Here is a 26,774-nt window from a genome sequence, read left to right on the forward strand (position 1 = left end):
AGATTTTCAAAATAAAAGACACATAATTATAATACTTACAATATTTAAAGATGTATGCACTGGGGGAGGGCTAATAGGAGATGGAAAACCAACTTGAGCGCAACTAAATCAACATTTTATCAATAAAAATGTAACAAAAAGGAATAATAATGGCAATTTATAGTCCCCAGAGTCCAAGAAAATGTCAGAAAACCATTAAAAACCCCAATTATATTCAGTTTAATCCATTTTTTGATCATATAAAACACAGAAATGTAGCACAAACTCATATCTTGGAGGCTGGAAATGGATATATATTTGGCATGTTTGTGTTACTTTTTGATTAGGCCTGATTAATTTGCTGTAAATGTCGATTGAAAGTCCAAAACCTTAATACATTCAGTATATTTCGTTTTTTGATCATATAAAACAGAGAAAAGTAGCACAAAATCACATCTAGGAGGCAGGAAATTGAGAATATTTTGCTTTTTTATGCAAATTAATTGAAATAAAGATGTGGATAATGGGTATAGATGGATAACATCACTAATTCATTACGTATTCAGTTTATTTTACTTTTTGCAGATGCTCAACAGAGAAAAGTTGCACAAACTCACACTTGAGATGCTGAAAATGGAGAATTTTTGGACTTTTTGCTTGATTAAATGACCAAAATTGTTGTACATTAGTTTTCTGTCGACGAATGACAAAAGAAAACAACTTGTTTCTGAATATGTGGAACTTTAAGTGAAGACTTTTAATAAGCAGAGTTTATTTTGTTGGATTTTCATCCTGTGAAACAGTTCAGACACGTTATAACTCAGACACTTTAATGGATGGCAGTAGCTTTTATACAACTTTATACTGAAGATTATCATACTGAGAAATACTGATACTTTCTTGACTTTTTATGGCAAAAAGTAGGTAAAAGATGGACTTAATAGAGACTGACATCCGGAGCATTTAATGGTTGAGAAGTCCTCTTTTTTCAGGTATAATACCTTTCAAATTAAGAGCCTTCATAGGCTGTTATCACTATGATTGCCCCCCTGCACAGGAAACAAAGGGAGTAGCTGGTGTTAAGATGATTTTCACTTTGCTGGAATGTGATTTCCATCTTGACAAATTGACCCTTTTGATGGTTATAATTAAAGTAAAATGTCTTATTATGAACAGGATGAACCAGCCAGAGAAGGCTAATAGTTGGGTGGCATTAAGTTTCTTCCAGAACATATTTACTGCTGCACATGAGTTGCAGGACTATATATAAAAGTAATTTCTCAGAAACAGGGTTAAATAGTTTGTTTGCACATAGTTTGAGTCTGAAAAAGTAAAAGTTTGTGTGCAAAATGGTGCAATTCTGCTTTAAAATGGCCCTCAGCCTTTGGTTAGGTAACTTGAAGTGTGTGTTCCAGCCATATGGGAGTGTGTTGAGACGGAGAGAGTGAGACTGTGTGTGTGCACATGAGTGTGTGTGCACATGAGTGTGTGTGTGCACATGAGTGTGTGTGTGTGTGTGTGTGTGCAGACGATGGGAGGGAGCGTTTGGGTTTACTGGGGAGAAATCCAGCTGGCTTGCAGGACGGGAATCAGACACCACAGAGGCCTGCTGAGCCCCGAGACTGAGACAATACACACACACACACACACACACACACACACACACACTGTCTCCTCGAGTAAAACCTGCAGACAGGTAAAGACTTGTGTCGTTAGAGCTTCAGAGCTGTGAATGTGCGGCCTTTTAAATAAGTCCTGAGGCTACAATTCCTGTGGAAAAGCAGCAGCATCAGACCAGAGAGCTGCAGCTGCTCCAGCTGGAGGCTGTCACACTCATTTTTGGGAGATTACAGGAAAATTGACTGAATATTTTGGAGATTGGCCTGCTGATAAACAGTGTATTAAGCGATGGGAACAAAGATCATCCACGGGGCTACAGGAGGGGAAAGAACAGAAAATAAGTTCCTGAATAAAGAGGAAGCTGCTGAGTCTCAGTGGTGGAAAGTTTATTTAGTCGAGTGCTGTATTTAGGTTCAGTTTTCACATACTCATACTTTACTTGAGTATTCTTTTACTCCATTTATTTGACAATTAAAGTTACTTTTTATCTATAAAAATAAGGTTCCTTGACAGAAAAATACACAACTTTTATAGGGTTTTTTTTAGGGGTGTTTCAGGGTTATTTTGTCAAAATTAACACTTAAGTCTTAGAAAATATGATTTTTTTTATTTTGTATTTTTAACTGTAAATTTCTGAGGGAAATTTTGTTAAATTTCCCACTTGAATCTCATATAATTTTAACATTTATTTCTGGTAATTTTTTGTTTTGTTTTTTTCTCATAAAAATAGCACTTAAATCTCAGAGAATATCTAAAATATTTTCTCATTTATTTACCACTTAAATCTTAGAGAATATTCAGATTCATTTCTGGTACATATGTGAGGGTTATTTTCTTAAATATAACATTTAAATCCTGCAAATTATCCATGTTTTTTTCCTCATAAATTTACAAATTTAACCTCGGAAATTCAAAATTTTTTAGAGGAATATAATCCCCTACAATAGCACTGTATTTTTTTACGGTAAATTTCTGAGGGTAATTTTTGTTATATTTCGCACTTAAATATCATAGAATATTAAGATTAATTTCTAGTAAATTTGTCTAGTAAACAGTTTGTTCTCAGAACATTCAAGTCTGTTGTTTTTGCATAAATTAGCAACTTTAACCTTGCAGATTCAGCGATGTTCCTAGGAATATTAACCCCTCCCCTTGCTCTGTAATTTTTTATTTTTTATTTCTACCAATAATACACATCACAGTACTGGATTTTAACCATATTGTGAAATCGCCCCACTTTATTTTGCACAATGATAGCTCAAAGTTGATCTAAAGTTCCTCTCCAGGTGTTTGAAGCCTTGCTCTCCCTCTCTGCAGCACACAAAGCTCAGGTTGTGTTGAGCTGCAGCACTAAGATGCTCTTGTTGTAGTGAGGTGAATTCTATATATAGTAAAGCATGAATAGTATGTGTGTGAGGGTGTGTGTGTGAGGGAGGGGGACGCATGAAGACGGCAGTGTTTGAATGTCGGGCAGCTTGAGAAACAGACTGGAGTCTTTGTCGGGTCTCACTCTCACTTTCTCTCTCCGGGGGTTTGTTGACTTGAGATTCCTCACAACAATGTAAAGCCTCTCAGTCTGCAGCATGTGTGGGATCCTCAGACCTGCTGCTGCTCCCATCAGGCTGCTGGGTTACACAGTGTATATCATGATCAAGTTCTTCAGGTTTTAGAATAATAAGTGTGCAACAGTGTGAAGGTGGAGTGTCGCCTTTCATCTGCATTCATGTGAAACAATCAGTCTGACGTCAGTGTGAAGTAATAACACACGTATACAGTCTATTTAAGGAGGGAAAACATGCAGCCAAACTGGAAATAAAACAAATAACCAACAATATATTTGTTTCTTTTGTAGTTTCCGTTAAAAATTGAAGGCAGATTACAACCAAAATCATGTTTAAATAATTTATTCCTGCTTGGCTCGGTTAATTTTTTAGATATTAATTATCAGAGTTACCATTGAAAGATATTGAATTAATTCATCTTGAAGTAAGGCCTCAATGGGTAATAAAATGTCTTAAATCAGCCTTTTAACCCATTTAGGGATTTTAAAAGTTTTTCTGGAAATTCAACAGAAGTGTCAACTCTTCCTACTAAATAATAGATTTTTCAGCCTCTGTAGCAGATAGAAATGAAATTCAAAAAGTATTTTTTAGAGCTTATACTCGTGGCTTTCTTGAGAAGTTGAGTTTATTTGTCCAAACCTTCAATAACGTTTTTTAAACAAATCAACGTGTTGCATTGCGACACTCCCACATGTATTCTGATGCATTTCATTGGCCAAGAGACCGAAAATAGGTGGAAAAAACTACAAATACTACAAAACAACGTATCCGCTTTCCCGGCTTTAATGGTAGAATAAGGCAACAGCGCCCCCTGGTTTTAATGGTTGAAATGCGGTAATGCTTTCTGATGTTGCATTGTAAGATCTAAAACTACTGTTTAAAAAATAAAATAATTGTGAAAATAGAATATCCATCCTTTATCCATAACCACTTATCCGCACTCGCCAGACTATCACAGGGCCGACACATAGAGACAGACAATCACGCTCTCATTCACTCCTACGGACAATTTAGAGTATACCGAAGCTGCATGTCTTTAAACTATGGGAGGAAGCTGAAGGGGAGAACCCACACTGACACGGGAAGAACCCGCAAACTCTCAGAAGAGCCGCAGGCCGGAGTCGAACCGACGACCCCACTAACTGATACACCACCGTGTGACCCGTGTATCCAATAGATTTTGGTTGTTAAACCAAGGTTTCATGGCATGGCTGAATCTGATGCACACATGGATTGTTTTTCACATTATTTCCAAGTTCTGTTCTACCTGGACTTCATATTTTATGTTAGAATAAACATTTGGTCAACATTTGTCTTTTACTCAAGGTAGTTGATGTGGCTTAATGTTTATCTTATACTTAATTGGAAGTGGAAATACAAACAGTCTTAAAAAGTCTTAATTTACTAGGAATTCAAATTATGATTCAGCTGATGTAAAACCAAAGCATGTTACCATATTGTTTGTTCCTAACCTTTAATACGTTTATATCATTTCCAAAAATAGCTCCCATACCAGTTGCAGGATCAACATGTCGCCATATGGAAATGTAACGGATGCAGCTTGTTTGTTTTAGGAAACTAAACTACTGCCTTAAGGTTAGGGCAAAAAAGTACATGGTTGGGTGTTATAAAAGGTAAAAAACAGTAAAATAAATGCACGTAAATGGTGGAAGTGAAGTAGTTAAGTAGACGATGTAAGTACCGGATGTGACAGTTATGTAAAAACGTGACGCACAAAAGTTAAGTGATGTAACTTCAAATAACATTGTTTACTTTTTGTTCCACACGGGAACCAACGCCCGTCTCCTGAGTAAAAGTCCTGGGTTTTTAACAGCACCTTTTCAAGCTTTATTCTCTGTTTCTTCACTTCCTCCTTCGCTTACACACTTAGCGCCACTTTCGCCTTAGTGTCGTTCACAAACGTAAAAATGTGTGGCATAAAAAGCTGTTGTACAGACGACACGTGGGGTCAAAAATTGAGGGGAAACAGTCTTTGTAGAACATAGAAAGTATTGTTTCTTTCCCTTTTCAAATCCTTCATGGTTGTATATTCTGCAAGATCTCGTCAGTGAGTTTCTGTGGTAGAATTCAAGTGTTTTGCTCTCTTAAGGCTGTGATAACTCTGCAGCTTTAAGTGTTTAATGGATCGATGCCCAGCTGGGAGATAACTGCTTGGCCAGTGTGTCTTAGTTTGACCATATGTCTGCGTTTGTATTCAGGGAACTTGTATTCCTGGTCAGGAAATGGACAGAGATAGCGACAGAGTGGCTTTAAACTTAACTGCTACTTCATGCTTGCACATACTTGTGTTGGCGTTCAGCACATGGTGTACTCGGGGAGAGCAGCAGAAGAAGAAGAGGACATACAGAGGACAGAGTATATATTTGCTGTGCACATGCTCCAGGGCTCTCCAGCTATGCCTCTGGTTACATAACACACAGCATACCTGCATATAAAGACTCACCTGTGTCTGTAGATCCAGCTGTAATTCAACACTTATTAATATGTATGATGGCTTTCACAGCTTCAATACATTAACTCAAGTACTGCACTTCAGTCTAAAATTGAAGATTATTGTACTTTATATGAGCATTCCCATTTTATACAACTTTATATTTGTACTCCACAACATTTTTGATGTAAATACTGTACTTTTTACTGCATTACATTACTTAAACAGTATATCGGGTGCATGGAAGTAGCAAAGATACATGGAAACAAAACCGCTTCACTTAAAGAAAAGTAGTCTTTTTATATATAATTAGGCTTGTCACAGTAACTACAGTTTATTGGACAAAATATGTCCCAGAATAATTGCAATAAACGTTATTACTATTATTTTAAGAACATGCAATGCTGCTGTGTGAGGAGGAGCTACTTAGCCCCGCCCTCGCTGAAAGTCTGGCACAGAGAGTAGAGGAGAAAGGACAGAAGCAGACAGAAAAGACCGCAAAATATGTCTCGGCAGAGTTTTTTCTGTTCATTCTGTTTAGCCGGTGTATTAAAAGAAAGTTGGAAAAACTCTGTGTCTTTATGGCATCATGTTGGCAAAAATATCTTATTTAAACAAACACGACTGTAAACACTTCAGGTGATATCGTAAGATATAAAAACATGATGACCACCCTAACTTTTGCTGAGCTCAGTATGTGGATATTGTAGTTATCATCATCAGTGACTGAAAACAAGGTCATTTTTGAAATAAGAAGACTACTTTTGTGGGGGGTTTTTTTTGTGTTTGTGTTTTGTTTCTAGTTTTTCATCCCATGTATCTTCAGAGGTAATGATTTTTAATTCCTGATAAACTGAACGATAAGGTGTTCCTTTATAAGCTGAGAAAATTCTAGGTAAATAAACTTTATAAAAACCCTCTTGCATGAGCTGGAATATGTATCGTCACAAAGCACAAAACAGCTGTTTTTCTGAAGTTTTAGAGGTACATAGATATGGATTTTATGATGATTTTATAGAATATGATGCATTGCTGTAGACAGTATATAAAAAAGTTAAATTAACCTAAACTTAAATATCTACAGCAGTAAAATGCAACATCAACACCGATAAGGAACATTTTACTGCACAGTGAGTACTTTTACTTCAGTAAGGTTTTGACTGCAGGACTTTTACTTGCAGTGGAGTATTTTCACAGTGTAGTACTTTAACTTCAGTAAAAGGATCTGAGTACGTCTGGGCTCAGCCCACACTCAGGACAGTGTTGAATGTGAGCACACACACACACACACACACACCGAGTCGAGGGTAAACATGCTGATCCATGTGCTCACAGTGCAGAGCCTGTTCTCCGGCGGGGCTGGGCATCCTGCTCGCCGGTGGCCTCGCTCTGTCTCCCTCTGAATGGTCGTTGTGTCGTCAGTCTGTAGCAGACACACACACACACACACACACACACACACACACACACACACACACACACACACACACACACACACTCCCAGCAGCCATAGTTTATATACAGATAATGAGAAAATGACGACATACTTTCACAACCATTCACATTTTATTGCCAATCAAAGGTCGAGTTTCTCCTCAGTGACGCTCACGTTTTAGCAAGAAGTACTCAGATCCTTTACTGTAGTATAAGTACTAATACTACACTGTGAAAGTACTCCACTACAAGTAAAAGTCCTGCATTTAAAACCTCATAAATAAAAGTATATATCTATTGAAGTATGAAAGTATCTGTCAACTGCGTTAATGTCTTTATATATCATATTTTATATTCTACATCTTCTTGACAGGAATGAGGTGAAAATAATATGAAAGTAACTGAAGTTGTCTGACAAATAGTGCAGTAATAGCACAATATTTCTGCCCAAGATGTAGTGGAGTATAAAGTTGTATAAAACTGACTATATTAGAGTAAAAGTACCTCAAATGTTTCAGATTTAAAGAGACCTGTTACACTCTTACCAGCCTCTGAACACACCTGTGTATGATAGTGAAGCATGCTGTTATTACTGCAGGTGTGGTGCCGGATCTTCCGGTTGGTTGACTGACAGTTGAATCCATGAATATATTAATTAAACAAGAATATGGTAAACACTCTAGTGCTCAGTGGTGGAATATAACTAAGTAAATTTACTCAAGTACTGTACTTAAGTACAATTTGGCGATTCTTTACTTGAGTATTTCCATTTTAAGTAACTTTATACTTCTACTCCACTACATTTAGAGCCAAATATTGTACTTTTTACTCCACTACATTTAGCTTTAGTTACTTTTCAGTTCGAGATTTAACATAAAAAACATGAAAATTAAACCACATAATAGTATATTAAGTAGTCAAAATGAGCCATTTGTTCACAACAGTAAAATGCTGCATCAATCTAAATAATCCAATAATATATTTAGAATATTTGAAACAATCTGAGTGGATCCATTCTGCATGACGAATACTTTTACTTTTGATACTTTAAGTACATTTTGATGCTGATACTTTTGTACTTTTGCTGAAGTTTTGAATGCAGGACTTTTACTTGTATTTGAGTAATGTTAAACTGCAGTATTGCTCTTCCACCACTGATGATGAGTACTTTTACCTTCACTTGTTTAAGTGTATTTTGATACTAAGACTGTTGTACTTACTGTCTTAATACTAGTGATGAAATGTAACAGTACATTCAGTACATTTACTGAGGCTTTAGTTACTTTTCAGGTCAAGATTTAACATTTAACATAAAAACATCATACATTTAAAATTATGCCTTTTTTTTTTACAAGTTAAACCACATAACAGTATATTAAGTAGTACAACAGTAAAATGCTGCTTATATAAATGCATCCAAAATAATAATAGTAGTCCAATAATATATTTGAAATATATATACTTTTCTACTTTTAGTACATTTTCTGATACTTTTGAGATCTGAATTATCCCACCACTAAGTCACTGACCTACATATTTAGCAGAATGAGTCATCTCCACACTGGTTCTAGCCTTAAGGTTTTGGTTTCTCTGGGTCTAAAGGCCTCTTCTGAGCTTTCTCCACCTTTGCCAAAATAGGATACTTGGCAGTTTTAACTGTATATGCCTCTGCTGCTGCTTTAATCGGAGCCACCTTGCTGACTTGAACTCTCTGGCTTCAGAAAGTGACAGTGAGTCTCCACATGGTCCGCACATGGACGACACGTGCTTCTCTTTCTCCAAATCTGATGCAATTTTTCTGCAGACTTTGAAAGTGTCACAGTAACTACAGTATGGTGCACAAATATGTCCCAGAATTATTTTTTTATTATTATTTTAAGACCATGCAATGCTGCTGTGTGAGGAGGAGCTGCCCAAACCCCAGCCCCGCCCTCGCTGAAAGTCTGGCACAGAGAGCAGAGGAGAAAGGACAGAGGCAGCTAGAAAAGACAGCAAAACGTGTCTTGATATAGTTTTTTTATAGTTTTTTTATGGCATCATGTTGGCAAAAATATCAAATATTAAACAAGCACGACTGTTAACCCTACAGGTGATATAGTACAATATAAAAACATGACCGTTATAACTTGTGCTGAGCTCGATAAGTGGATATTGTAGTTATTGCAAGAGGCCTATATATTAATATAAAAATGTACTTGTTTTAGGTAGATGCCATCATCATTGACTGAAAACAAGGTCGTTTTTGAAATAAGAAGACTACTTTTCTGTTAATTTTTTTGTGTTTTTTTTTCTAGTTTTTTATCCCATGTATCTTCAGATGAGTTGATGTTGAATTTTCCTGATGAACTGAAGGAAAACGTTTTCCTTTTATGTGCTGAGAAAATTCTTAAGATAAATAAGCTATATAAAAACCCTCTTGGATTAGTTGGAAAATGAATTGTCAATGCTGCTGTGTGTGGAGGAGCTGCCTGAGACCCGCCCTCACTGAAAGTCTGGCACAGAGAGTAGAGGAGAAAGGACAGAGGAAGCCAGAAAAGTCATATAACAGTTGGAAAACCTCTGCTGTTTTTATGGCATCATGTTGGCAAAACCATCTTTTCAAAGAAGCACGACTGTAAACACTACGGGTGATACCTGCTGCTTTAATCAGAACCACCTTGCCGACTTGAACTCTCTGGCTTCAGAAAGTGACAGTGAGTCTCCACATGGTCCGCACATGGACGACACGTTCTTCTCTTTCTCCAAATCTGATGCAACTTTTCTCCTGACTTTGAAAGTGGACTCAAGTTTTTTCTGCAGGGAGGCATGCATGCGGCTATTTGAGAGTTAAAAAAAAAAGGCGAAGGTAGTAATCAGTGCGTGAGGGATCATTATGGAAAATCCACAGGAGCCTTCGTTCTCTGAGGCAAAGCTAAATTTACCTCTTCTTGTCTGTATTCCTGTCTGTCTGTCTTGATTCTGCAGCTCCCCGTCCCCCATCTGCCCCCTCTGGTTTTAGCTTTAGGCACCATAAAAGGTTTTAAATGAATGTGTGTGAGCTTGTGTGTGCGGTTGGCAGGGTGTGGGCTTAATATCCCTGTGAGTAGCTTATACACCCAGACCTAAAATGAGCCTGGAAGCAGTTTTGTATACTCACAGTCTGCTGAAAATGAAGCGAACCACTTTTTCTTTTTCTTTTTTTGGACATAAAGCAATTTTCAAAGATGACAAAGTGGAAATTTAAGCTATAGGTTATAGTTTTGGGGGCAAGGTATAGGCTTTAAAGTTGCAGAATCAACATAATTTCCATATATTCTATCGCTTTTGGGGCTCTCTGCATGACCTTAAGTGTTGCAAACATCAAAGTGTTTAAAGCCTGCAAAGCCCTTATTAAACAGTACGCTGTATGAGCTGTGAGACCCACTCAGCTTTGATGTTGTTTTTATGGATGCTGCAGCTCATATCCTGACTCAAAGTGTACAATCAAGGCCAGTTTAAGACAGAAACCTCTCCATCCGCTGTCTAGTTAACCTTTCACCCCTCTCTCTCCTCCTCCTCCTTATCCGTCACTCCTCCAGGATGAGCGGAGAGTCGGGACGAGTCGGCTCTTGTCCAAAATGCCAGAAACTTCTCCACTGCTCCCATTTTTCAGTCTGCTAGTTAACCTCCTTGTCTCTCTTCCTCACTCTTGAACTATAAGTATTTAATCTTTTTCTTGCTTTTTCTCTCTATTCCACCTTTCCTCTACCTGTAGGAAACGTATTAGTCTTGATTTTCTTCCTTAAATTTCCATTAAATCTGTATTTTCACACCCAATATTCTCTCTCTGCAACACAGTTCCCATTGGTAAACAAATGAGGATGTGACTTTTTATGAACTTATTTTTTCGATGCAAATATTCTCCAATTTGACCTTGTTTTAGACCTCTTGCAGATGTTGGTGGTGGAGGAATTTTCTCCAGCTAATCAGTCAAGTTCAGACAATTGCATCCGAGTGTGAGACGACCTGATGTGAGCTGTCTGTCTATCCGGCTGGCTGCCTGCCTCAGATTTGGGCCAATTTCAGCTGAGAATTAGATCCACTTAACAGCACAGGGTTCAACGTTAGGGCAATGTCTGCACTTGGAAGTAAAAGCATGCTTTCGGTGTATTATTAATGACTGTCTGGCATGATTCTTGGTTGCAACTTTCTACATTTTTGCAGCTGAACTCTTGGTTAAGGTTCTGGAAAGTTGGTGGTTTTCCAACATTCCTTGCAGGTCTTTGACTCAAACTAATTCCTGGGACTCCTGGGGGAAGAAGGTGTGCCTGATTTTGCCCCATAGACGTGACCACCCATTGATTGGTGGACTGCCATCTGAGGCTTGTGTTTGGCATTTTTTCTGTCACTATCTTGTTTTTTTCAGAGCCAGAAATGACAATATATGGACAGGATGTTAGAGCTTGGTTGGATAGACAGGTTACCAACATGAGTATCCAGTAGACTGCTGTTATTATAGCACTAACTAGCTTGATTAATTCACATTAATTGGGATGTTAATTTTGCCGATTTTAGCCGATTCCTTTGAGTATGTGACATTTCTAGGCTACTAACACGTAACAATTCAATTTGATGAACTAAAAACTCAATATGAAAGTGTTAAAGTTCCAAGAAGGAAACACAGACAACTCTCAAAATTAGGTTCACAGCTATTTAAATGAAAACAGCGTCATGTATCCTGATTGACAGGTCACTGTGGTAGCAATCGAGGTACACACCACCCTAAAACATACCCTGATCAATCTCCAATTTACCGTAAAATGGGACCATAAGTTACAAAATGAACATAATGTTGTATTGAAGAAGACTTGTAGCTAACAATCGGGACCATAAAGTAATTATGAAGTTGTTTACTCATAAATCAAATCAGAAGTAGAGTCATTCTTCTATTGACTTCTATACAATCTGACTTCTTTTCGCAGCCAGTGGAGTCGCCCCCTGCTGGCCATTAGAAAGAATGCAGGTTCAAGGCGTTTGGTGTAGAAATCACTTTTCAAACTTGGAGATTGCTGCTTTTTTTTGGGCCATTGATGGCAGCCCAGCATCACAGATACTGTAATGTGTTATTATTGTTTCTGTTGGATCAGTTAACATCACTGTTGACGTACTTTGCAGCAGGTTAAACTTTGATATAGATAAGATATAATGTATCTGATATCTGGGTGACTTTTACAGATATCTATTTGGGGTGGTAGCAAATAATAAACATACTAACATAGAAAATATTGCAGAAATATTAGGTTTAGTCTCTAATTGACATTTTGAAATACAAAATGGCCAAATAACACTTGGCTTTTGTCTTTGCATTCCTCTAAAAGAACAACTCTCCATCACACCTTTTCTCTTACATGGACCTTTTCATTCGAGGAGACATGAACAAGCCCATTCATCCGTGCAAAGTTCAGTCTGTGCTGTGTGTGTAACTTGACATTCAAGCATGCCTCTACTTGGCAAGCATCCGCCTCAGAGAGCTGCTCTTTGACGCAGGAATTAAAATCAGAGGCGCGCCCAAACAAGTTTCCCGGAGTGTTTGCACTTTCCAGGGATTAAACCGATCTCTGTGGGGGACTCAAGACAGACACTGACCCAGTTTTTTGGGGTTTTACAGACAACAGGAGGAGAAGGCAGGAGTCCTTCAGTTGAAATGAGTCCTTTACTGATCTTGACAACAAAAAGTTTGGGGATAATCCCGCAGCAAACACAGATAAACACAATGAAGCTGGGGTGAGCTTAGCGTCTTACTGCCAGCCTTGGTGTGATTTAGAGAAGATACTTGTTGAGTTTAAGTGGTTTAAAGTTGAGAGAGTTGACAGAGATGAAGAGGAGAGGAGGGGAAGTTTGTGTTGGAGGAAGGAAATTAAAAAAAAAAAAACAGAACAAAAGAAGAGATAAAAACATGAGAAAAGGGGTAAAGGAGTTCATTTGTTGACTGGATGTGTGTGTGTTGATGACCAGTCAGTGTTACAGCACAGGGGTGGAAAAAGTTATTCATGTGTATGTGTGTATGTGTGTTGACCCAGTTTATAACAAGCACACACACTCAGGATGAGACAGAGACAGAGAGAGAGACATCAGAAGACAGCTGTGCTTGTTTTTGACACAAACAGTCTCAGCTGTGTTTGAGGACAGGAAGTCCACAGAGTTGGACCAAGCATTAATATGATGACATGCTTCCAACTTTATAGTAGGGTCAGTTATTTACTAAAACATATGGTCACTATAGTTTTAATGAATGTGACTCAAACAGGAGGGAAAAGTGCATTCATTGGGGGACTATTTTCAGCGTCAGAATAACCACATTTGGTGTTCTAGTGCTGTCATTTCGCCTAAGGACATTCAGACAGATTCAACAATGGGGTAATATTGGCATCCATTTATATTGCAGTACGATATCGCGGAGCAAAGTGTGAGGAGACGGTTGTGGCGTGTAACTGAGCAGCAGCAGTACGAGGACAACAAGCGACGACAGCAGCGAGTGCATTCTACAGACTCAAGCAAAGTTGTTCTGCATTTTGCTGATTAGATTCGATTACTGTTGGACTCAAATGAGAGGCGTGTTTCTGATGATACGCTCCACTTCCTCTCTTATTACATTTCTCATTCATGGGCTCTCTCAGTCTCATTATGTTCCACTGAGGAGCAGCTGTGTGACACCTAGAGGTACAATTTAGTACAATTTGATACAACGCTCCTGGTCCAGTGTTCGGCTTCATTTGAACAATTTTGCAGTTTTTTAGAGCATCCCCACTGTACTGAGTGTTGGTTGCACAAAAAACATACATCACCTATTGTCCATCTTGCCGGCTCCTCCAGTTAACAGTAGCCCATTTCATAGTGCTGTTTCATGCTGGGACATTTACGTCTCTGTAACGTCTCGCCTTCACTATGAATGCGCCCAAAGCGGGATGCCACGAAGTGCAATTTCCCGCCTCTAGAGGTCGTCACAGAGGTGGAAAATTGGTGGGACTGTTGGAAGCAGGACCATCATGAACGGGCCATCAGGGCGAAGCGGGGTATTTGACTCCCACTTGGTCCAACAGTCCAATCACTGTTCACTGCAGCTGCCATCGCTAACTGGGCACAGCAACCACCACTTATTGTAAACAACCCGGCATGCTCACTATACACGTGGTGTCCGCCGCTTGTTGTAAACAAATGGAGGTCGCTAAGTGCATACTGCTGCAGCACATACACACTGTACTGCTCTAGAGCTAACTGTGTAGCCTATTAGCTCTGTGCTACTGCTGCTGCTCTGTTGCACATCACTATCGTCTCCTCCCGCCTCTTTCCGCGACACCAGACTGCACTATGAAAGGGCAGAATATCACACCTTTGTTGGATCACTATGAGCGTCCTAAGGTGAAAAGCCGGCACAGATTATTCCGGCAATATAGCGGGACATTTGCGGGACCACACTATGAAAGGGGCTACAAATTCCGTCTCAAACAGTCTTTGCCACTTTAACGCCTCTGTTACTACCTCCAAAGGCGGTAAAGAGCCGGATCACTTGGTCTCCCTGTTACGTCTCTGAAACGTTTAGACTGAAGACGAAACATCACAGAGATGTAAATACAACAGCTTGGAACATTATTTTGAAAGGGGCTGGTGTGGCAGCAAGAATACAGTGTGTGTTAACTGTAATAAAGGGACATGCCACCCAGTCCCACTGTGGCTAAATGTGTTTTTAATAGTTTTAATGACAACAATAGAGCTCCATAACACAGAGCAAGAAGATATATCACACACAATACTGGTTAGTGGCTCAACCAGAAGACTCTTGGTATACTTTCAGCCTTGTTCCTATTATATAAAAATCTTAGCTGATAGCTGATATTGCAGCTTTTTTCCAGTGTTACCCTGGTGAAGTCATTGTGTAACATCTGGAGGGTCACTGTGTGTTTGGATGTGTGTGGGAAGAGTGGGGGTTGTACTCTGTGATCGGTCACTGTGACAGAGCAAGAGTGGAAAGTGTGTGTGTGTGTGTGTGTGTGTGTGTGTGTGTGTGTGTGTGTGTGTGTGTGTGTGTGAGCGTGTGTGTGTTGGTGGTAGGATTTTGAACTTTTGGGAAGCTCCCGGAGCCAGACAGGGGGGGATTTTACCAGAAGGCGGACCCACAGGAGGACAAAATGAGACCATTTTTCCATTTATCATCCTCTGGGTCTGTTTGTAATTCTTCTGTTCATCTTATTACTTACACACACTCACACACACTTTTGACCCTCAGATAACAAATGACTCATAAATTTTAACTTTGACACTCAGTGAGATTTTCTATTTCGGCCACCCTTCCTGTTGTTTCTCTGCGTGCGTTCTTTTAATCAGGCGTGAAACATAATGAGGTCGAGAAGCCGCAGTGTTAAACAGGAAATGGACTTTAAAGCTGTGGAAGCTGGTCTGTAATGGATCTGCTGTGATTTCTGTCACATTCAGACGTCATGTGTGTTTGTGTATTCGCGTCCTCAGCCCGTGTGTGTGTGTGTGTGTGTGTGTGTTTGTGTGTGCGTGTGTGCGTGTGTGTGTGTGTGTGTGTGTGTGTGTGGGCGGAGAGTAAACACACGACCCTGCTGGATATCACGCCTACTGTTATTCTCTCTCACATCCTGTTGTTTACATCCGTTAACCATCATTCCAGCCTCTGTCACACTTCTGTTTTAAGACAGAATACATGATACATTTTCTGCTTTTTTTTATACATGATAATAACAAGGCACATGTTGTTACTTTGGTATATTTAGGAGATTTAAAATTAAATTGAAACCCAGACGGTGGGTTTAAAGGCATGTTTATTTTTAAAAAACTGCCAAAATTACACCATTTATCACAGTCAGAAAGTGTAAAAATAGATTTGTTTTCCCAGATTTTCAGCTTTTAGACATCCCTTGAATGAATCATGAGTGAAAAACCTTTTTATCGTGAAAAATAACCAAATATAAGCTTAAAACAGTGATATTTCAACAAAAGCACTTTATTCTACATGTCGGTTTTTAAAATTAGCCAAAAATAAAGTGTTTGAACTAACAAGATTCTGTAAAAAACATTAAATTCTGCACTTCTTAGTGCAACTGTGAAGCCATAAATCACTCAGCTGAGACCAACAGTCACTTTACAAAAAAATCACTGAAACTTGGACTAAACTGCAGAATGTTTACACAGAGCAGAGTTTGGAAGTATAGGTTACAAAAATGTAAATAGCTCAATATGTATAACCCCTTTTTTTTCCAAAATTGGTGACATTTGTATTATATATATTGCATTTTTCCATTTTGTGTAAAATGTGTGTCAAAGAAATTTAACTTGGGTTATTAATTTTTTGTTTACTTTTTAGTTCCTTCTGCTTCTAGCCATGATTGTACTGTTTCCATATAGGTGCAGTATTCATTAAAAAAAAGCAGCAAAAAAAGCCTAAAATTGCTCAGTGTTTGGAGGCATAAGGCCATTTTTAGTTTTGCATGTAGACTATAATTTTAAATAAACTCTCCAACAAAACCTAGAAATACGTTAATACGAGAACATATTTTTCTCAACTATACAATAAGAGCATGCATACATTTTCTTGGGCTTTTTTTGGGACAAAGTTACCCTTTAAAGTGGTGTTGAAATAATCAGAAAATGAAGTTCCTGTCAGAACTTGTTGACGTCATATTATGCAAAAACATTTTGAATAAAGGCAAATGTTGCCTTGATATAATAAACGTTTTATTTTTTCATGTATTGCAGATACATTTTAATAATATTATGATATATTATTAGATTATAACTATTATTTCTGTCCATCTAGAGTGACCTGGATACGTTTAGAAACTCTGATAACAAGTCAGTAAAGCAATATTTTTGTGATTTTAAGGAATTAACTTGCTGTTTAAATGCTCTGAGTAAAAAAATACTTCACAGTGCACATGTTGTTTCCATGTTACGACTCATAAACAGTGAAATCGAAAGAAAAACGTGATGCATGTGAATGCAGCAATTCACCTCTAAGTGTCTGATCAGTCACTGTGACCTTTGACCCCGTTCAAAGAGGTGAATCTGCCTCGAGGGCTGGGAGGGGAAAGTATGCATCAAAATGCTCATCAGGAATAGAGGTGTTGCCGTTAATTAGGGCTGGAACAAATCAGTAATTACACTATATTATAAGTATTATAAGATATTAGTGTCCCTGTTTGCTGGAAACTGTTTGCAGGAGATTCTTTGCTGCTTTTCTCTCTTTCATGGCTGTTCTGCTTGTTCCCTGGTGCCCTGATGGTGTCTTTGATCAGGAGATAAGTTTGTTGAATCGGGCTCGTATCGATGTCTAGAATCTGGGTCAGTGTGTGTGTGTGCGTGCTGTGCAATTATCCTTGTGAGAACCAGTCCGAGTCTGCCTTTAAAAGAGGACATTTCTGCCAGGCGAGGTCACTTCGTCCGCTCTGCAATTCTTCAGACGTTACGGAACGAATGATGTCAGTAAAACAGATATTTCTGTGTGTGTTTGCCTGTGGAGACTCGCAGCTACAGACTGCCAGTCATGCGTTAGAAATGATGGTGTCACACACTCCACCACAGTCCAGACGTGAATCCTTGGTTGGTACTGGGCAGTCTTCCCCCTCCTGATAAGAACCAGATAGCAGGAGCCCTCCAAGGCCTGTGATTTGTCTTATTATGCTGACACCTGCAATATCAATGCCACATCCTGCAGCCTCAGTGCTGCTACAACAAATGATAAGTGCCTCCACTGTGATATATGCTCCTGGTTACTATCAGGGTTATCTAATGCAAACACAGAGCGGTTTTGAAGAGATTTGTTTTGGCTTGTGATGCCGCGGCTTGTGTGGTTTTATCACACATGCATTATTTGCTTATGTATGAGCATTAAGCAGCTGTTTTATATCTACATACTTGTGGTTTTGAAGGCTATTTCTGGTTGTGCCGGTCCGGTTGGGTGTCATAGCTTAAACTGGTTTGATTTTATGCAAACTGGTTGCCACAATAGAATAAATTCAGCTTCTATTGCATTAGTAAGAAGCAATATGACAGCAGGATTAACATATGTTTGTTTATTAATAGACTAACAGAGCCACTAATATCTGACTTTTTGAAGGAGCAACATGAAAGATATTAACAAGTTATGTTGTGGTGGTTTACTAGAAAGTTAACGTGTCCTTTGAGGTGACGAGAAGCGAAAAAGAAAACTAAAATATACGGCAACATTTGGAGTTTAAAGCTGACAAAACAGATGAGCAAAAAAATATAAACGTATCATTTATTGGGTGTTTGTTTACCAGAAAGTTCTGGTATTTTGAGGTGACAAGACACGTCAAATTATTCTCAAACACTTAAACATATGGAATCATTTTGAATTTAAAGCAGACAAAAGAGGTGAGCTGAAAAACATAAAGTTATTAAAATTACTATCTGTTTTATGCGTTTATTGTCAGTTTGCAAAAAAGCGTAGAGGAGCATTTCTGCAACCAAGCGGTCAAGTCACTTCACTCTCATTCATGGGCTCTCTCAGTCTCATTATGTTTCACTCAGGAACAGCTGAGCTACACCTCGTGGTCCAATTTGGTAGAATTTGGTACACCAGTCCTGGCCTGGTGTTTGGCTTCATTTGAACAATTTTACACATTTTTACAGCGTCCCCACCGAACGAATTAAGTGACTTCTTAAACTGATAATAAGACTGAAAAGCCATTTTTTACTCTTTTTCGTTCAGTCCGATATCAAGTCTGTTTTTGCCCATTCCTGTTTGGGAGAGGTAGGCTTTTAGTTCTATTTTAACCCAACTAAAATATTAAATATTCACCATTTTTGATGAGTAGTAAACCATAAGTTGTTATTTCTTACCAAAGCTGACTTACAGCAACCTACAGCTGTGTCTCTTTTATCGACATGTTGTCATTATCATCTATTTTTCATGGATGTAGCTATAATCTGCAAAAAAAAGCATTTCTTCCTCAGCTTTACTTTGAGTTTGTTTGATGCTAATAAACTTCAAAGCATTACTGGCATGCTAATGTTAGCATTCAATTCAAGAAAGTAAAAAAACTGCATTTTGACACACAAATAAACGAAGAAATCTTTGTAATTTTTCGAAATCTCCTGGATTTAAAAAGGTTTTTATTAGGTGAAAAGTTGTCGGCATGTTTGATGCACAAATATTGTTAAAAGCCGTGTAAACTGCTCAAACCCTCCAGGCTCTATGCGACTTCTTGTTCATGTTAAAGTTTTTCACAATCGTATCCATTGTGAGCGAAGGAATCCCCGCCGCTCTGCAGATGAAGTTTCTCCACATGTACTTCAGCTAAGTGTAAAAACAGCTCACACACATATTTCACATTCCTGCAGATAGTTGCTGCTCACAGCTGCAGGAGTGAGACGCAACTGCAGCTACTGAGCTTCTCATATGCAAATGTTGTGCTCTCTTTATCTCTAAAGTGTTTTGGGAATTTCGCCAGGGGGCAAAAACGGTGGGAATTAGCTTAGAAGGCAGAGAAACTTGAGAGTTTTTGAGAGTCTTAGACAAGCTGGGAAAATGAGGTTAAAGGAGAATGAATAACTTTAAACCCTTCAGAGCCAAAATACCATCAAACAAAGCATTCAGAGTTTCTGCAGAGAAATACCACAGAATTTGAAAGAAAACTGCAACCAAACTGAAACTGAAATATGGTTTTATTTTAGTAACAGTTGCTTCTCTTTCTTGGTTTCAAAATGGGATGTGTAATGCAAAATGTAAATGTAAATGGACACAGATACAGATACTGTAAATGGTCCAATATCTCTTCAGACTTCAGTACAGGTTATCAGGGTTTGGTGAGACACGTGCAAAATGTGTTTTTATGACACTGTGAGTACGCTCTGCAGCTACAACTTCAGCCCCACACTGATAGCCTGTATTTGTTTACATTTTGGCAAATTGGCATCATTGGCATCATTTTCTGTAGCTACAACCTAAGCCACATATTTATTGCCTGTATTTGTTTACATTTTTGCTCCTGTTTGCAATGCATCCAATAATGTAGAGACAATAACCACTGAATTACATTGCTACTGAAGAAAACCTTAAAACATGATGTTTTTCAAGCAAGTTCTGCTTCTATAAGGAGCCTTATTTCTTATGACTTCCAAGTTAAATGCATCATACTTGCAGATAAATGGTCAATATCTCTTCAGACTTTTTTTTACTGGTTATCTGGTTAAGATGAGACACGTGTTGATAGTGTTTTTTTCTCGTGTGTTTTTCTGACACTGTGAGTTAGCTCTGCAGCTACAACTTAAGCCCCATATTTATAGCCTGTATCTGTTTACATTTTGGCAAATTAACATCATTAAAAGTATGCAGAATTAGCCGTTACCTTCTCCTGTGTGCAATGCATCCAATAATGTACAGACAACAATCACTGGATTTCTTTAAAACTGAAGAAAACATAAAAATGTGATTTTTCTCAAGCAGGTTCTGCCTATACGAGGAGCCTCTTGTTTCAAATTATTTCTGCAGCCAGTATTTGTTTAAATTTTGGCAAATTGGCATCATTAAAAGTATGCAGAATTAGCTGTCACCTGCTCCTGTTTGCAATGCATCCAATAATGTACAGACAAGAATCACTGAATAACTTTGATACTGAAGAAAACCTTAAAACATGATGTTTTTCAAGCAAGTTCTGCTTCTATTAGGAGCCTTATTTCTTATAATTTTCAAGTTAAATGCATCATACTTGCAGATAAATGGTCCAATATCTCGTCAGACTTTATTACTGGCTATCTGGTTAAGATGAGACACGTGGTGATAATGTGTGATAGTCTAGTGGATGGTACAACCGTGTTTTTCTGATACTGTGAGTTAGCTGTGCAGCCCCAATTTCAGTATCTTATTTGTTTACATTTGGCAAATTGGCATTATTAAAAGTAAGCAGAATTATCTGTTCCCTGCCCTTGTTTGCAGTGAACCCATTTATTTACAGACTACATTCACTGGATCACTTTGAAACTGAAGAAAACATAAAAACATGATTTTTCTCAAGCAAGTTTTGCTGTTACAAGTTTCCTCTTGTTATCTCTGATTTCCAGGTGGATTTATGGACGTTTAGTTGCGATTGACTAATCTTTTCTTATCAGGGGTTTATATTGATTTATAGAGCATTAGTTAATCATTTACAAGCAATTAACAGAGTCATTAATTATACATTTTAAACCTTTAAAGCGACTTACTACACAGTGGAAACCAAGCTTCCTTTAAACTAAAGATCTCTTCTACTTTTTACAGAAATGAATGAACAGGCCGATAAACCAGCAGATAAACGGTCCGATATCTCTTTAGACTTTATTATCTGGTTATGATGAGACACATGTTGATAATCTAGTGGCTGGTACGAGCCTCCAACATGGATCCAAATCAAACAAATGAGTCATTGAGTTTATCTTGACTTAACTTCATGCATGTGTGTGTTTGTGAAGATGTATCATCAGCAGAAAGTACACACGGATGAGTCCAGGGCAAGGTACGCACACACACTAATACACACACTCGAGGAAAATGACCCTTGGGCCTGTGTGTGTGTTTGTGTGTGTGTAGAGTTGTCAGGTGTACTCTTCCACATCTGGTTTTTTGCTTTTCAGGGGAGGACCGTGTTACGTAATGAAACTTTCCTCCTCCTCCTCCTGCTGCTGAAGTTTAAACTTCTGCTCATTAAGGGTTAAAACAGACCTCCTACTTTACTTAAATAACAATTACAGAGCAGAGAGGACATACCTTCCGCCTCTCTACTCCCAGACCGGTCATTTAACTGCCAACTAGTGACCAACACAGCTGTGGAGGCTTTTATTGTGAAGGTTTATCACTCGCCACTCTGGCTCCATTATTAGGAAACAGGACAAATGGTCCACTTGGTTTAGACCATGGGTCTCAAACTTGCGGCCCGTGGGACAATTGCGGCCCTCGTGACGATATTTTGTGGCCCCCACCTTGATATGAAAGTCCAATGTGAGTTTTATATGAATGGCACTTTACCGTGTTGTGTGTGGAAGGTCCCTTTAATTATTTTTTTAAAATAATTTTGTCCCTTTTTTTATACTAATTTTGTGTCTTTTTCTTCTTACTAATTCTGTGTCTTTTTTGGTAATTTTGTGTCTTTTTTGGTAATTTGGGTCTTTTTGGGTCATTTTGTGTCCTTTTTAAAATAATTTTGTGTCTTTTTTGGTAATTCTGTGTCTTTTTTGGTCATTGTGTCTTTTTTGGTCATTTTGTGTCTTTTCAAAGTAATTTAGTGTTTTTGTGTCTTTTTTTGGTCATTTTGATACTGCCTCCAGTGGCCCCCAGGTAATTTGAGTTTGAGACCCCTGATTTAAACTGATATATCTCTATATTGTCCATGATTTTCTTGATCATGATTTTGGTTATTATAAAAAAACCATGGAAAATGTCTAGATATCAGCTCTTAAATTAAACTCTTATGAGCTATTTTTGTTGTTATCATTATATTTGTCCAAACAAATATAACCTTTAGTTGTACCAGGCATTAAAATTAAGAAATTTAAAAACAAGAGTGGTCTATCAATGTTTTCCATGACTGTAGAATAAAGTGATTTTGACAGAAATATCCCAATTTTAAGCTTCATTTTAGTTATTTTTCTAACGGAAACCTTTGTAACTGATGAATGAACATTTCAGAGGGTTGACGACTGTGTTAGCACCTTTTCTCGGCTCAAACTAAGATAATAATTGTCGCAGCTCTGCCTTTAATTGTTCAGCACACTAATTTTGATCCAGTTTGGCGTCTGCCCTTCATCAGAGTTAGTGATTTGGGATGAGACAAGTTCAAAGTAGAGCAAAGCTTCTGAAGAGGTCGCGTCTCTTTGGATGACACATGATTTCTGATGTTTCACCAGAACTGGAGAGATAATGGCTCTGCGTTTCCTCCTCCATCTACAGACTTCACTGTGGCTTCATTAAAAGATTACCATCTGCACTTTCAGCGATGTGCTCCGCTCCGTTTCGACAACCGAAATGTGATTCAGCAAAAAAAAAAACAAGAAAAGCCTCTTTGTTAATATCACGGCTCCTCTCAGAGTCATGGACTCCCTCTTGCCCTAGTTCCAGTTTAAACTCCCAGTTTCCCCATTCAGGCTTCACGTTCTGTTTCCCAGCTGGAGAGTGTCGAGTTACAGACGACCCCAAATAACACCTCAGTGTTTGGCTGCGCAGACAAAGAGGTTTCTGTTGTGTGTGATGAGTTACACCCGACCAGCAGCCGATCCTGCAGCCCGGTCGACTGCCCCGCATCGCATTTTCCCCCTTTTTTTTTTTAAACCACAACCACACACTCCCACTGCAGAAATGACAGGGAGAGCATACAAATAATCACTGTTAGTGTCTTTGGTGTGGTTGTGCAGAGTTGGACCTCTCCCATTTCCTTTTCTAAAACAAGATTCCTCTCTGTGTAAAAAGTCTGATTCTGAAAATGACACTTTCGCTACAACTTGGGGACCATTTTTGTATCATTTTCTTGTTTGTTTGTTGGCAGAGTAGCATCAAAAGTATGCAGAATTAACTATTAGCAGCTCCTGTTTGCATTTTACCCACAAGTGTTATGCTAAGTATCACTGGATTGTTTTGATGCTGAAGAAAACTTAAAACTTGATGTTTTTCAGGCAAGTTCTGCAGTTGTCGGAAGCATCTTTGTGTAAATATTTGTCATCACCTCCTTTGAGTAGATTTACAGCAAGATTTTGCTGTTTGCATCATACGCACGCACTCAAATCACCATTTTTGTACCTTGTATTTGTTTGGTTTTTGGCAGAGTAGCATAAAAAGTATGCAGAATTAACTATTAGCAGCCCTTGTTTGCATTGTACCCATTATTGTTTGAATAACTATCACTGGATTGTTTTGATGCAGAAGAAAACTTAAAAACGTGAAGTTTTTCAGGCAAGTCCTGCAGTTGTCGGAAGCATCTTTTTCTTGTAGGACTTCCATGTGAACTTATACATGTTTATTGGTGATTTAGTTGGAAAAGAAGTATTATTTTCGACACAATAAGGGTTTTTATGTAACTTAAAATGCCTCCATGTGCTGCTGCAACTACAATGACACTACAGGGTGATGTCAAAGGTCAAAGGTCATATAACCCTAATTTTAACTTAAATTTCTATCATCAAAAGTATGCAGAGTTAACTATTAGCAGCTCCTGTTTGCATTTTACCCATTAGTGTTTGGATAACTATCATTGGATTGGTTTAATGCTGAAGAAAACTTAAAAATGTGAAGTTTTTCAAGCAAGTTCTGCAATTATAAGGATTGTCTTTTTCTTCTTGGACTTCTAAGTCGGTTTTTGGATGTGTTTTTGCTTTTACATAGAAAAAAAGTATGACTTTTGACACAATTTGGGTTTTTATGTAACTTAAAGTGCCTCCATGTGCTGCTGCAACTACAATGACACTACAGATCGATGTCAAAGGTCATATAAACCCACAAAATATGGCTTCGTTTTCTTTAAATGAAGGGTTCTGTCTGTAATTATTGCTCAGTATAAACTACACCCTCTTTTTCTTTTACCACCATGATGTTTCATCCCCTTTTTGAGCTGAAACCTAATCTGACTCAATCTCATTGTGTTATGTCTTCTTCTGCATGATAATTTAAAACTGTAGAAAAAACACATGGACCGGCAAATACTGAAACATTCAGTGAACTTAACTCAAATTAACATCATCAAAAGTATGCAGAAATTGTTATGGGCACCTCCTGATTGCATGATCCACATTAGTGTTTGGATAACTGTCACTGGATTGGTTTAATGCTGAAGAAAAACTTTAAATCGTAAAGTTTTTCAGGCAAGTTCTGCAGTTGTCGGAAGCATCTTTTTCTTGTAGGACTTCCATGTGAACTTATACACGTTTATTGGTGATGTAGTTAGAAAAATAAGTATGATTTTTGACACAGTTTGGGTTTTTATGTAACACAATCTCATTGTGTTATGTCTTCTTCGGGCTGATAATTTGAAATTGTACAAAGAACACATGGGATGGCAAATACTGAAACATTCAGTGAACTTAACTCAAATTTCCATAATCAAAAGTATGCAGAATTAACTTTTAGCACCTCCTGATTGGATTTTCTACATTAGTGTTTGGATAACTGTCACTGGATTGGTTTAATGCTGAAGAAAACTTAAAAATGTGATGTTTTTCAAGCAAATTCTGAAGTTCTGGAGCGCCTCTTTTAGCTTTTCCAAGTGGATTTATGGATGTTCATTGCTCAGAAAACTCAGAAAATATATGTTTTTTTAATGCAAATTGCAACAGTTGGGTGCTAAGGGCTTAAACTGCCTCCCTGCTGTGCTGCCGCAACTTCTGATGAAATGACAATTTGATGTCAAAGTTCATATAAACCCACAAAATATGGCTTCGTTTATTTTAGAAGATGGGTTCTGTATGTAATTACTCCTCCCTATAAACTACACCCTCTTTTCTTTTACCATCTTATGTTTCCTCCCCTTTTTGAGCTGAAACTTAATCTGAATTAATCTAATTTCTTACTCTTTTTTTCAGGCCTGATCATTAAAAAACATACTTGTATTAAATGTTAGGGCTGCCTGAACTTAAAGAAATCGTATCGACACAAACTCAGATGGTTTTGTCAACTAACTGATTAGTTAATTTAATCCACAGAGCTTTAAAACTGAGTTTCTCCAAAAAGAATCATGCAGAAGTGTTACTTTTCTTAGAAATAACTCATTCGGCATGAACAAAGCTTTAAAAAAAGCACTCAAACGACTAACAAAATCCCGACACAATATCCTGATAATGTGAGCACGGACCAGCAAATAATAAAATATCAGTAAACATAAATATTCCAATTAATCTCATTTTAGACACCATTCTAAACTAGACTGAGCAGGTTTATATTTTTAAACAATACTATAAAATGTCCAAAATGAAAGAGTAGTTGAGTAAATCAAATTTTCAGACCTTCATTAAAACAAATAAATCCCAAAAAATTAGTTATCTTATTATTTTACTGAAAAACCCCCCACAATAAATGATTAAAAAGTTATTTTTTCCAGGCTTTTCAGACAAAATTCAAGATCATAAACTGGTCTGGCTTTCTGCCTGGGACCTGTTAGCTTTAACTTATTATATTATTTTATTGTAGTGCATATTAAAAACCTTATTTGCAAGATTTAATTTGAATCTGGCAACACAGAAAAAAAACAAATGTGCAAGTTGAAATCTTTTAGCTTCTAGATAAACATGAAATAACACAGATGCTTCCAGGCCATAATTAGGTTTATTGTGAAAAAATGTTATTCATTTAAGACATTTTCAAGACATTTTCCTCCTACAGGAATAAATGCTCACTTTTAATGGAGTTGATTTAATATATTTGACATTTTTCCTGCGTAACAAACTGGTATTTTATTCATTTTCACTGACATTTTAATTACTATAATCATCACATCTGTCAGTTTGATGTATACGATGGAGATGTGGTAGCCGGGAGACGCTGAGGGACGTGGTAAAGCGTCATAAAGTGCTGTAAACGTCCGATGGGTTTGGGCACGTGCACGTGGATACGTGCACTCTCATATCTGTCGGCTAGAAGTTGGAAATGGAGCCATTCAGTGGATAAATGTGTCAATATTTGTCTTCCCCTCCTTTGAGTAGATTCACAGCAAGCTGTCGCTGTTTGCATCACACACACACACACACACACACACACACACACACACACACAC

General features: G+C 37.9%; 1 protein-coding gene across 1 annotated transcript in view; it reads left to right on the forward strand.

Annotated features, from left to right (window-relative positions):
• Window positions 1–26,774, forward strand: part of creb3l2 (cAMP responsive element binding protein 3-like 2) — a 42,593-nt gene that overhangs the window by 751 nt on the left and 15,068 nt on the right. The window lies entirely within an intron of this gene.

This window comes from Centropristis striata, chromosome 22, assembly GCF_030273125.1.
Source record: "Centropristis striata isolate RG_2023a ecotype Rhode Island chromosome 22, C.striata_1.0, whole genome shotgun sequence".
In the NCBI taxonomy this organism is placed as follows: Eukaryota; Metazoa; Chordata; class Actinopteri; order Perciformes; family Serranidae; genus Centropristis; species Centropristis striata.